The 9819-nt window shown below is 41.4% G+C and overlaps 1 pseudogene; it reads left to right on the forward strand.

The window, feature by feature from the left end:
* Positions 1–5741: 5741 nt before the first annotated feature.
* LOC110257956 (small ribosomal subunit protein uS5 pseudogene) lies at positions 5742–7378 on the forward strand (annotated as a pseudogene).
* The last annotated feature ends 2441 nt before the right edge of the window (positions 7379–9819 follow it).

Genomic DNA, 9819 nt, shown 5'->3' on the forward strand with positions numbered 1-9819 from the left:
GCAGCAGGTCCCTCCACCACCGGAGCTCCAGGAGGGGCAGAGGGTCCCCTCGCAGCACCCTGTGCTAGATAAGGGGTTGGGGGAACAGGTTGGGGTTCCGGCCAAGTCAGCGGCTCCTCGATCTCAGGGTAGATACGAGGAGAGGGCTTGACTTTTTCAGCCAAGTGTTTGTTTTTCTCTCCAAGAGCCAGAATTTGGGGACCTGGCTTTCTTGGTTTATTTAGCCATGGTTTAACCCATGGCGGAGGATCTTCTGCCAAATCTTGCCACGTAAGAATATAGGGCTCCTGATCAGGATGAGAGCCGGGTCCAGTCTGAAAAATAATTGTTTTAACAGCCAGGATAATTTCAGAATTAAAGGTCCCCTCTGATGGCCATCCAACATCGAATGTTGGCCATTCAGAGGCACAGAAAGTCTGCCAAGGTCCCTTCTTAACCTGAACTGACAAATTATGAGCCCTGGATTTAACTTCAGTCCAATGGTCGAGAGTCAAACTAAGGGGGGTCGTCACCGTCTGTCCCATATTAAAACTGTAGACAAGGACGCACAAGACAAAGACACACAAAACAGAAACCAACAGATCCAGACACACGTGACCCATCCGCGTCTTCCACAAGCAGGCAAAAGAGTCGGACGGCCGCGGAGGGGGAAGTTTTCACTTCAACAACAGAACTCGGTCCTCTGACCGACAGAAGGAGACCACCAGGCATCCCTGGCTCTCCCCACCTCCCAGGGCATCCTCCAGGGCAGCAGCCTGTGATCCTCCTAGCATGTCTGCTGATCACAGTCCTCCAGTCCTTATAGTCTGAGAGGACAGCTGCAAAGCGAAAGCGCACATTACCGAAAACAGACACTCACAACAGAGACACTGGCCGACACACACACACGTTCCAAAAGGGATCCTTTTACCTCCAAGTCGATTCTCGGGTGTAAGGGGTGGTCGCAGGATTTCCTGGCCAATGCACCAAATGAAAGGCCAGTAAATGAACAATCCCCCTCGTCCAGGCTCAGAAGAGGCGACACCCCAAATCACTCATGAGAAGCGGTCTTGATGCAAACAGCAAGAGGATTTTTATTCCAAACGCGCTGGGGCCCACAGTCGTACACCACGCAGGGGTAGAGGACTGCGGCCCCAAGTGCAGAATTGGGACAGCTTTTATGGGGTTCACAACAAAGCCTGTGCGTCGCAAACCAATCATTTTAAAATATTGAGAGCCCATGCTCCGTGGACCAATCATTTTAAAATAACTCTGGAGGTCCGCATCTGCGTAGGCTCCTGGGCAGAGTGACAGATTGCAGTTGAGATAGGTCACTAGGGCTTTCAATGTGTAATCAATTCTTCTATGGTGCCAGTCAGTTTTACAGAATCCAGATAAGCGATTAGTCAACTCATTTCCTGTTATCTTACTTAGGCCAGGATAGCAGGCCCTGGAACAATAGGAAGTGTGACCTTCTACCTATTTACTGGCATCGAGCAGGGTCTGGAATTCAGGGGCATTTAGAGCTTTTTATTAACTTCCTGGGTTCTGAGAAGGTTAGGTTGCATTTTCATCTTTTCCAAGGAAAAAATATGATGGACAAATGCCAATGTTACCATAAAAGTGCTTAAAAACAAACAATCATGTACAGGGTTGATGCTCATGAGAAACTTATGAAGCATATGTTTCCTTAATATCAGCAAAACTCCAATATGTAAGAATCAAAGGTAATTATGGAACTAAATGTAACACAATTAAAAATGCATGTTACTTGGAGTGTCCCTGTGCCTCAGTGACTTTAGAACCCTGCTAGTGTCCATGAGGATGTGGGTTCCATCCCTGTCCTCATTCAGTGAGTTAAGGATCTGGCATTGCTGTGGCATAGGCCTGTGGCCATGGATTCCATCTGACCCCTAGTTCTAGATTTTCCATTTGCCATGTGTGTGCCCCCCACGAAAAGACAAAGAAAGTATGTCATACCAAATAGGCTAAATGTATGCAGAGAGAGTAGACAATTACATACAGGGGTGTGCTAAGGGATTGAAAAGGAAGTAAGGTTTTTATGTTTTACTAAAATCTGTAAAAAAACAGAGCATCAGTAGACCATAATAAATTGTAAATGTACAATATAATACCTAGAACAACCACCACAAATGATATCCAGACATACATTGAAAAACACTACAAGTAGGTATTCTGGCTGTGATGCAGTCTGTTAAAAATCCAACTGCAGCATCTTGGGTCCTTGCAGAGGGGCATGTTCTATGGCTTGCCTGGCAAAGAGTGTTCAAGGAACCAGCATTCTCCCTGTGGCATAGGATTGCACCTGGAGCTCAGATTCAATACCTGGCCTGGGAACGTCCACATGCCCAGGGACAACCTTGTTTTTTTAATGTAGGTATATCAAAGCAGATTTTGAAATTCTCTTCAAGTAGCCCACAATCATAACAATAATTTTTAGAAAGCCATGACATAATTGTCATTAAATCATACAACAACATAAAGACATCAGCAGAAATCGAAAACATGATCCACTTACAACCTGTTCATAAGAAATTCATTTCAATCAAACAATCGAGACAGATTGAAAGGGAAAAGTGGAACAAAGATAGAAAGAAAAATTGATGAAAGAAAACCAAGAATACTTAAACCTATTAATATTAGATAAATCAGTTCAGAGAAAAGATAATATCATGGAAAGATACTGTATAATGATAAATGAACAAAACCCTAAAGAAAACAACACCGCAATCTGGGATGTCTTTGTACCTGAACATGTGCAGTAAACCTAAAAGAGTGGAAGAAATAGACAAATCTAAAATTACAACAGGACATTTCAATGTTATTCTCAGTTCATAGAACTTGGCAGAAAGCTAACAAAGATACAGAACTCAACAATACCAGGAGTTCCCATTGTGGCTCAGAAGGGTAAGAACCATAAAGAGTCTTCAGGAGGATTTGATCCCTGGCTTCCTTCAACGGGTTAAAGCTACCAGTATTGCCACAGGTCACAGACACAGCTCAGACCCAACATTGCTATGACAGTGGCATAGGCTGGCAACTGCAGCTACAACTTGATGCCTAGCCTGGGAACTTCCATATGTCATGAGTGCAGCTATTAAAAAAAGGACAAATAAACATCACTAACCAAGGCAGTCTAACTTTATAGTACATTCTACCTAACTCAGAATACACACTATGTCCAAGGGCCCATGAATCCTACACCTATGCCAAAAACTACACCTCAACAAACTGAAAGATTCAAAACCATGCAATGGGCTGTCCAGCCATACTGTACAAAAGTAAGATAAGCAGAATAGGAAAAGCACCACACACTTGGAAGCTAGTCCACAGTTCAAGCAAGAATCTTTTCCCAAGCCCAGGGTCAAAGAACTGTCAAGAAAAGCAAAATCCTACCCTCAATCAAAGAAAAAAGAAACTACAGCCTATCAATTGAGATATAAATGCAGCAAAGCATTGCTGAGAGGAAAATTCATGACACAAAATGCAAACTTTAGAAAAGATAAAATGGGTCTGTTACTAATCTAAACATCCTCTACAAGGAACTACATAAAGAAAAAAAAGGCCGAAATGATAAAAGGAAAGCAATTTAAAAGTTTAAAAAAATTAAGTGAAATGAAAGAGAAATAAGACATTTTAATGAGGAGTCCCATTGTGGCTCAGTAGTTAATGAATCTGGCTAGGAAGGATGAGTTTGCAGGTTGAGTCCCTGGCCTTGCTCAGGGGTTAAGGATCTGGCATTGCATTTTGCTGTGGTGGAGGTTGCAGACATGGCATGGATCCTGAGTTGCTGTAGCTCTGGCATAGGCCAGCAGATACAGCTCTGATTTGAACCCTAGCCTGGGAAGCTCCATATGCCACAGGAACAGCCAAAGAATGGGGAAAAAGTCCAAAAAACAAAAAGAAATTTTGATGAACCAAGGAACTGATTCTTTCAAGAGATCAATAAAAGTGATAAAATCTAAACTACCCAACAAAAAGAAGGGAAAGACATTTTATAGAATCAAGAAGGAAGTGTGCTTTCACTACATCCCTGCAGTAATAATAGTAGTAACAAAAATATAAATGTGAATACTATGAACATATAAGATTAAGACATAGGTGATATGAACAAATTCTTCAGAAAGCATACACTGACACAGTTGAGATAACTTCTCCACTATAAATGATACTCAATTCTAAGGAGTTCCCTGGTGGCTCAGAAGGGTAAGGATCTGGCATTGTCATTGCAGTGGCTCAGGTCACTGCTATGGTGAGGGTTTTGTCCCTGGCTTTTGAAATTCTGCATACCACAGGGTTGCCAAAAAAGTTACTTACATCTTATGACTAAATGTTTAAGAGAAGTCTGCAGACCTAGATGGTCAATACTGGAGTATTTTGCCAATCATTTATAGAATTAACACCGATTCTACATAATGAGATAGAAATTGCAAAATTTCACCAAACAGTGTAAGAATTAACATCAGTTCTCTATGATCACCTCGAAAACATTAAAGGGTGGGGGGCACATGTTCATTCATTTAATGAAGGCAGTATTAGCCTTACTCCAAAATTAGAAAAAAGCAATATAAAAAAAGTCCAAATCCCATCATGGCCAGAGATGCAAAGAATCCCAGGCGAAGTATTTACTTGGAGATATATATACACAAGAGAGACACGCACAGAGATCATGATCACTGCCATTTGTTTCAATCATGCAAGACTGGTTGATAACTCTAAAATCATTGTGGATGGATTCAAACACTCTGCCATGTTAAATTGATGGAAGAGGAAAAAACACTTGATACAACAGCCAGTGAAGAAAAAATTGACAAAATTCTACACTCAGTCTTGATTTGAACATGTGAAGTTTGAACTGTGAATGGAAGTGAACTTCCTCCACTTAAAACACCTATGAAAACTCTATAATGATATATTTAATGATGAAAGACTGAACAATTTCCCTCTAAAACCAGAAATGGAGTAAAGTGTCTGCCATCACCACTTAGTAATGGCCAGGAAGATCTAGGTAACATACTATGAGAAGATGTAAAAAGCAGGTAGATCAGGAAGAAAGAAAGAAAGAAATTAAGAAAGAAGAAAGAAGAAAGAAAGCAAGCAAGCAAGAAAGAAAGAGAGAGAGAAAGACAGAAAGAAAGAGAGAAAGAGGAGTTCCCATTGTGTCGCAGTGGTTATCTTATCCAACTAGGAAACATGAGGTTTTGGATTCGATCCCTGCCCTTGCTCAGTGGGTTAATGATCCGCAATTGCTGTGAGCTGTGGTGTAGGTTGCAGAGGCGGCTCGGATACAGCGTCGCTGTGGCTCTGGTGTAGGCCAGTGGCTTCAGCTCCGATTAGACCCCTTGCCTGGGAACTTCCATATGCCGAGGTAGCGGCCCAAGAAATGACAAAATGACAAAAAAATAAAAAAGAAAGAGAGAAAGAAAGAGGAAAAGAAAGAAAGGAAAGAAAGAAAGAAAGAAAGAAAGGAAAGAAAGGAAGAAAGGAAGAAAGAAAGAAAGGAAAGAAAACCTTCCCCGTTTTCAGATATGATTGCACACCTATAAATATACCATAGGATACTAAGAAACTCACAGAATCAGAGAGTTCAGAACAGACACAGAATACTAGATCAACATAACAAACATGTACTCCTAACAAAGGGACACGGATATTAAAAGTGCAGTACTATTACAAATTGTTTACAAAAGAAGTGAAAATATACCAATTTCTGGGGCTGGGGATTAAAAAATGAAGAAAATATGGAGCTGCACTCTGGATTGGAAGTATATCAGTGGATTGGAAGATTCAAGGTATTTTGAAAATAATGGATTCTAGTCAAATGGCTCCTTGAGTTTCAGATTTAACCCAACTAATATAAAAATCCCAGCAAAGCAATGGTGGCTAGAAGACTGCATTTAACTGGCAGAGACAGATATAAATTGGACAGAAACAAGAAATAAAACCTTCCCTGTTTTGTCAGACAGAATAAAGAGCTCAAAAACATAACCATGTTCTCACATCTATGTGTTTCTACACAAAAGTGCAAACACAATTTAATGGAGATATGGTAATCTTTTGAGCAGGTGACTATCATAGGCAAACAACAACAAATGTCAAAGTATTGAAATAGATGAACATCACACACAAACTACAACAAAAATTTAGGTATCACCACAGTGAACAATTACGTAAATTGGAGCAAGATTCCACACAAAATGTAAAACCTATACAAATCTTTGGAGAAAAAATGAAAGTAAGATTTTTTCAAATTTAGGATTAGGCAAAATGCCAGATTTGATACCAAATGCATTGTCCATAAAAGAAAATATTAACAAGTGAGTACAAACTGAGTCTAAATATTTTTAAAATTGTGTTCTTTGGAAGTCTCTGTTAAAAGGATGACAAGAAAAGCTAAACCCTAGAAGGAAATACCTACAAACCACACTCAGTTTTCCAATACAGATCAATTTCTATAAAACCAGTTGAACCTCAAAAATCTAGAACTCGCTTCTTCATGAAAACACTAAAAGGCAGATGATGCTGGTGTTGTGGGAGGGGCCAGAGGCTCCAGGAAGGCTGGAGGCTTTGGGCACCTACAGCTGGAGACCAAGGTTCTTCCACAAAGGCTTCCAGAGCTGCAGGGATGCCAGGGTCATGGCCCAGGCAGATGAGGACAAGGATGGGGAGCTTGTGGGGGCAGAGCTGAGGACAAGGAAGACAAAGCTCCCAATCACCAAGGTGGCCCACCGACTCAAAAACATGAAGATCGAGTCTCTGCAAGAGATCTCTCTCTTTGCTCTGCCCATCAAAGAATCTGAGATCATCGACTTTTCCTGGGGGCATCCTTCAAGGACCAGTCTATGAAGATGATGCCTGTGCAGAAGCAGAATTTGCTGGTCGGAGGACCATGTTCAAGACATTTGTCGCCACTAGGGATTACCAAGGACACATTGGTTTTGGTGCCAAATGCTCTAAGCTGGTATCCACTGCCACCCATGGGGCCATCATTCTGGCCAAGCTCTCCATCATCCAAGTGCAGTGTGCAGGCTCCTCGGGGACAAGATTGGCAAGCCACATATCATCCCTTGCAAAGTGCCTTTCCACTGTGGCTCCATGCTGGTGTGCCTCTTCCCTGCCCCCAGGGCCACTGGCATTGTCTCAGCCCCTGTCCTAAGAAGCTACTGCTGATGATGGAATTGATGACTGCTACACTTCTACCAGGGGCTGCACTGCCAAGCTGGGCAACTCCCCTGAGGCCACCTTTGATGCCATTTCCAAGAGTACAGCTATCTCACTCCTAATCTCTGGAGAGATGGTGTTCTCCAAGTCTGCTTCTCAGGAATTCACTGAGCACCTTGTGAGTACCCACATGAGAACCTCTGTGCAGAGGGCCTAGGCTTCAACTGTGTTCACCACATAATTTTATATTAGAGGAATAAAATGAATGAAGCTGGAAAAATCCAACTCAATGAAATACCTAGTCAATGATTAATATTGAAGGCTATCTGAGAGTTTATTGCATGTCCTTGTTTGTTGCATTTCCCCAGGAGAAAAAAGAAAAAACAATTCCAAACTTTGAAATCACCCAAAACAAGCAAACAACAAACACAAACTAATCCAGGTCACTAGGCTTAATTAATAATCATGAGGTTTTTTTACTTAATAAAATTCTCCATTACTTGTTTTTCTTCCCAAAGCAACTTCAATATGATCCAATGCCACAGAGAGTAAAGTAGCATAATATTAAGGATACTTACATCAGAGTTCCTGCTCTCTCTCAGCAGGTTAAGAACCCAACATGTGTGCAAGGATATGGGTCCCATCCCTTGCCTGCCCAGCGGTTAAGGATTAGGCTTTTGAGGCAAACTGAGGATTGTAGACCACAGATGCAGCTCAGATCCTGCATATATCACATCATTGCCAGAGCAGCTGCAGCTACATGTGTGCACCGAGCCTGGGAATTTCCCTATGCTGCACTTGCAACCCAAAAAGAACAAATACATACACAAGAATGGTACCTATGAAGAAAGCTGTTGTTGCTTTCTGTAGTATATGTGGGTTTTTTTTTAATCTTATATATAAGTCAATAACATGCATATAAAATGTGGTCTCCTTTCATTTGACTTTAAAATAAATGATTTTTACTATATTACATTGTGTATAAAACTTTAAGACTTCTCTCATTTTGCCCTTTTGCAGCAAGGAGAATAAAAGCAGTTGGCATTGAAAACAACCATTACTTCCATGATAGGCACGCTGAAACAGAAACAAGCCTTAGGAGTAAATCTGTTAAGAAGCACGTGTTTTCTGCATCTGCTTCATGTCCAGCACCATACCATCATTTTTTGTTTTGTGGCCATTCTCAGTAAATCTCCCATGACTAGTAGGTAACACATTTGCATGAAGACTTTGTACCTGAAACTCATTTTCTATGTTCTGAATCTGTGTCTATGAATTCTAGGACTTGCCTTTTATATCAAAATACATGTAGATAGGTTTATATAATAAGAACAAGTCTACGCCTTTTACATACTGGTTTTTAAAAGACAAATGCTACTAAATGCATCAAGTCCTTTACCATTTGTGATTGTCTCCATGGAAACACTACCTGGTGAGTAGATATAGCATAATTAATGGCACATTAGGCTAATTAGAAAAGTATTTTCCAGGGAGTTCCCGTCGTGGCGCAGTGGTTAACGAATCCGACTAGGAACCATGAGGTTGCGGGTTGGGTCGCTGGCCTTGCTCAGTGTGTTAACGATCCGGCATTGCCGTGAGCTGTGATGTAGGTTGCAGACGCGGCTCGGATCCTGCGTTGCTGTGGCTCTGGCATTGGCTGGTGGCTACAGCTCCGATTGGACCCCTAGCCTGAGAACCTCCATATGCCATGGGAGAGGCCCAAGAAATAGCAAAAAGACAAAAAAAAAAAAAAAGAAAGAAAAATATTTTCCCTCCACTTCACTTCATCAGCGTATACAAAAATGTTGACTGATATTTGTTCTCATACCCCAAAGTACTTTTCAAAAACATTTCACTTTTCACTATCATGGTCAAACTGAAAAAATACTGCAAATGTTGTAACGAAACCATAGCTTACCATAGTTTTCTTTTGTATTATGCTACACAACTCTCTTTGCCAAAGCATTATACCAATGTTAACATATACTAATGAAGAATTAAAGCTATGTATGTTTCTATATACATTTAAGTGCTGAAGGAAAAACCACCCATGTGAATATCCCAAGTATTTATCAAAATACTCCAAGATGTCTCCAGTCCCCCTCCCAGACACCCATGACCCAGGGCTGCGGTGGCACATAAAGAACCCAGCTTCACCAGGAAGGAGCATCAGAACCTTCTGGACAAACACGATGGCAGGCAAGACTCCTCTGGGAGTGCAGCAATCAGGGAAGAACAGCAGAAGCAATAGCTGCTGAGGGTCTGGGCTGGCATCATGCTACTCCAGGGGAGCAGCCCACTGAGGTCTGTCCAAGCTATCACCAAATCTTTCTGAAAGTTGCTGGTGGTTGTTGTGGTTGGCATCAAGCTAAGCAAAATACATACAGGAATACTGGCTATCCTTTGTACAATTTTACTTTACCTCTAGTTGATTTACAGTATTCTGTCAATTTCTGTGGTACAGCATAGTTACCAGTTATTCACATGCATTCATTTTCTCATGTTATCCTCCACCGTGTTCCATCACATGTGATTAGATATGGCTTCCTGTGCTATATGGCAGGATCTCATTGCTTATCCACTAAAATCTAAGAGTTTGCATTCACCAACCCTGACTTCTTCATCTATTCTACTCCCTCATCCCCTCCATTGGCAACC

The sequence above is a fragment of the Sus scrofa genome, chromosome Y, assembly GCF_054392235.1.
Source record: "Sus scrofa isolate SSC_HxYL_T2T_F1_AM1 chromosome Y, Sscrofa_HxYL_maternal_Yorkshire_Landrace_v2.0, whole genome shotgun sequence".
Classification (NCBI taxonomy): Eukaryota; Metazoa; Chordata; class Mammalia; order Artiodactyla; family Suidae; genus Sus; species Sus scrofa.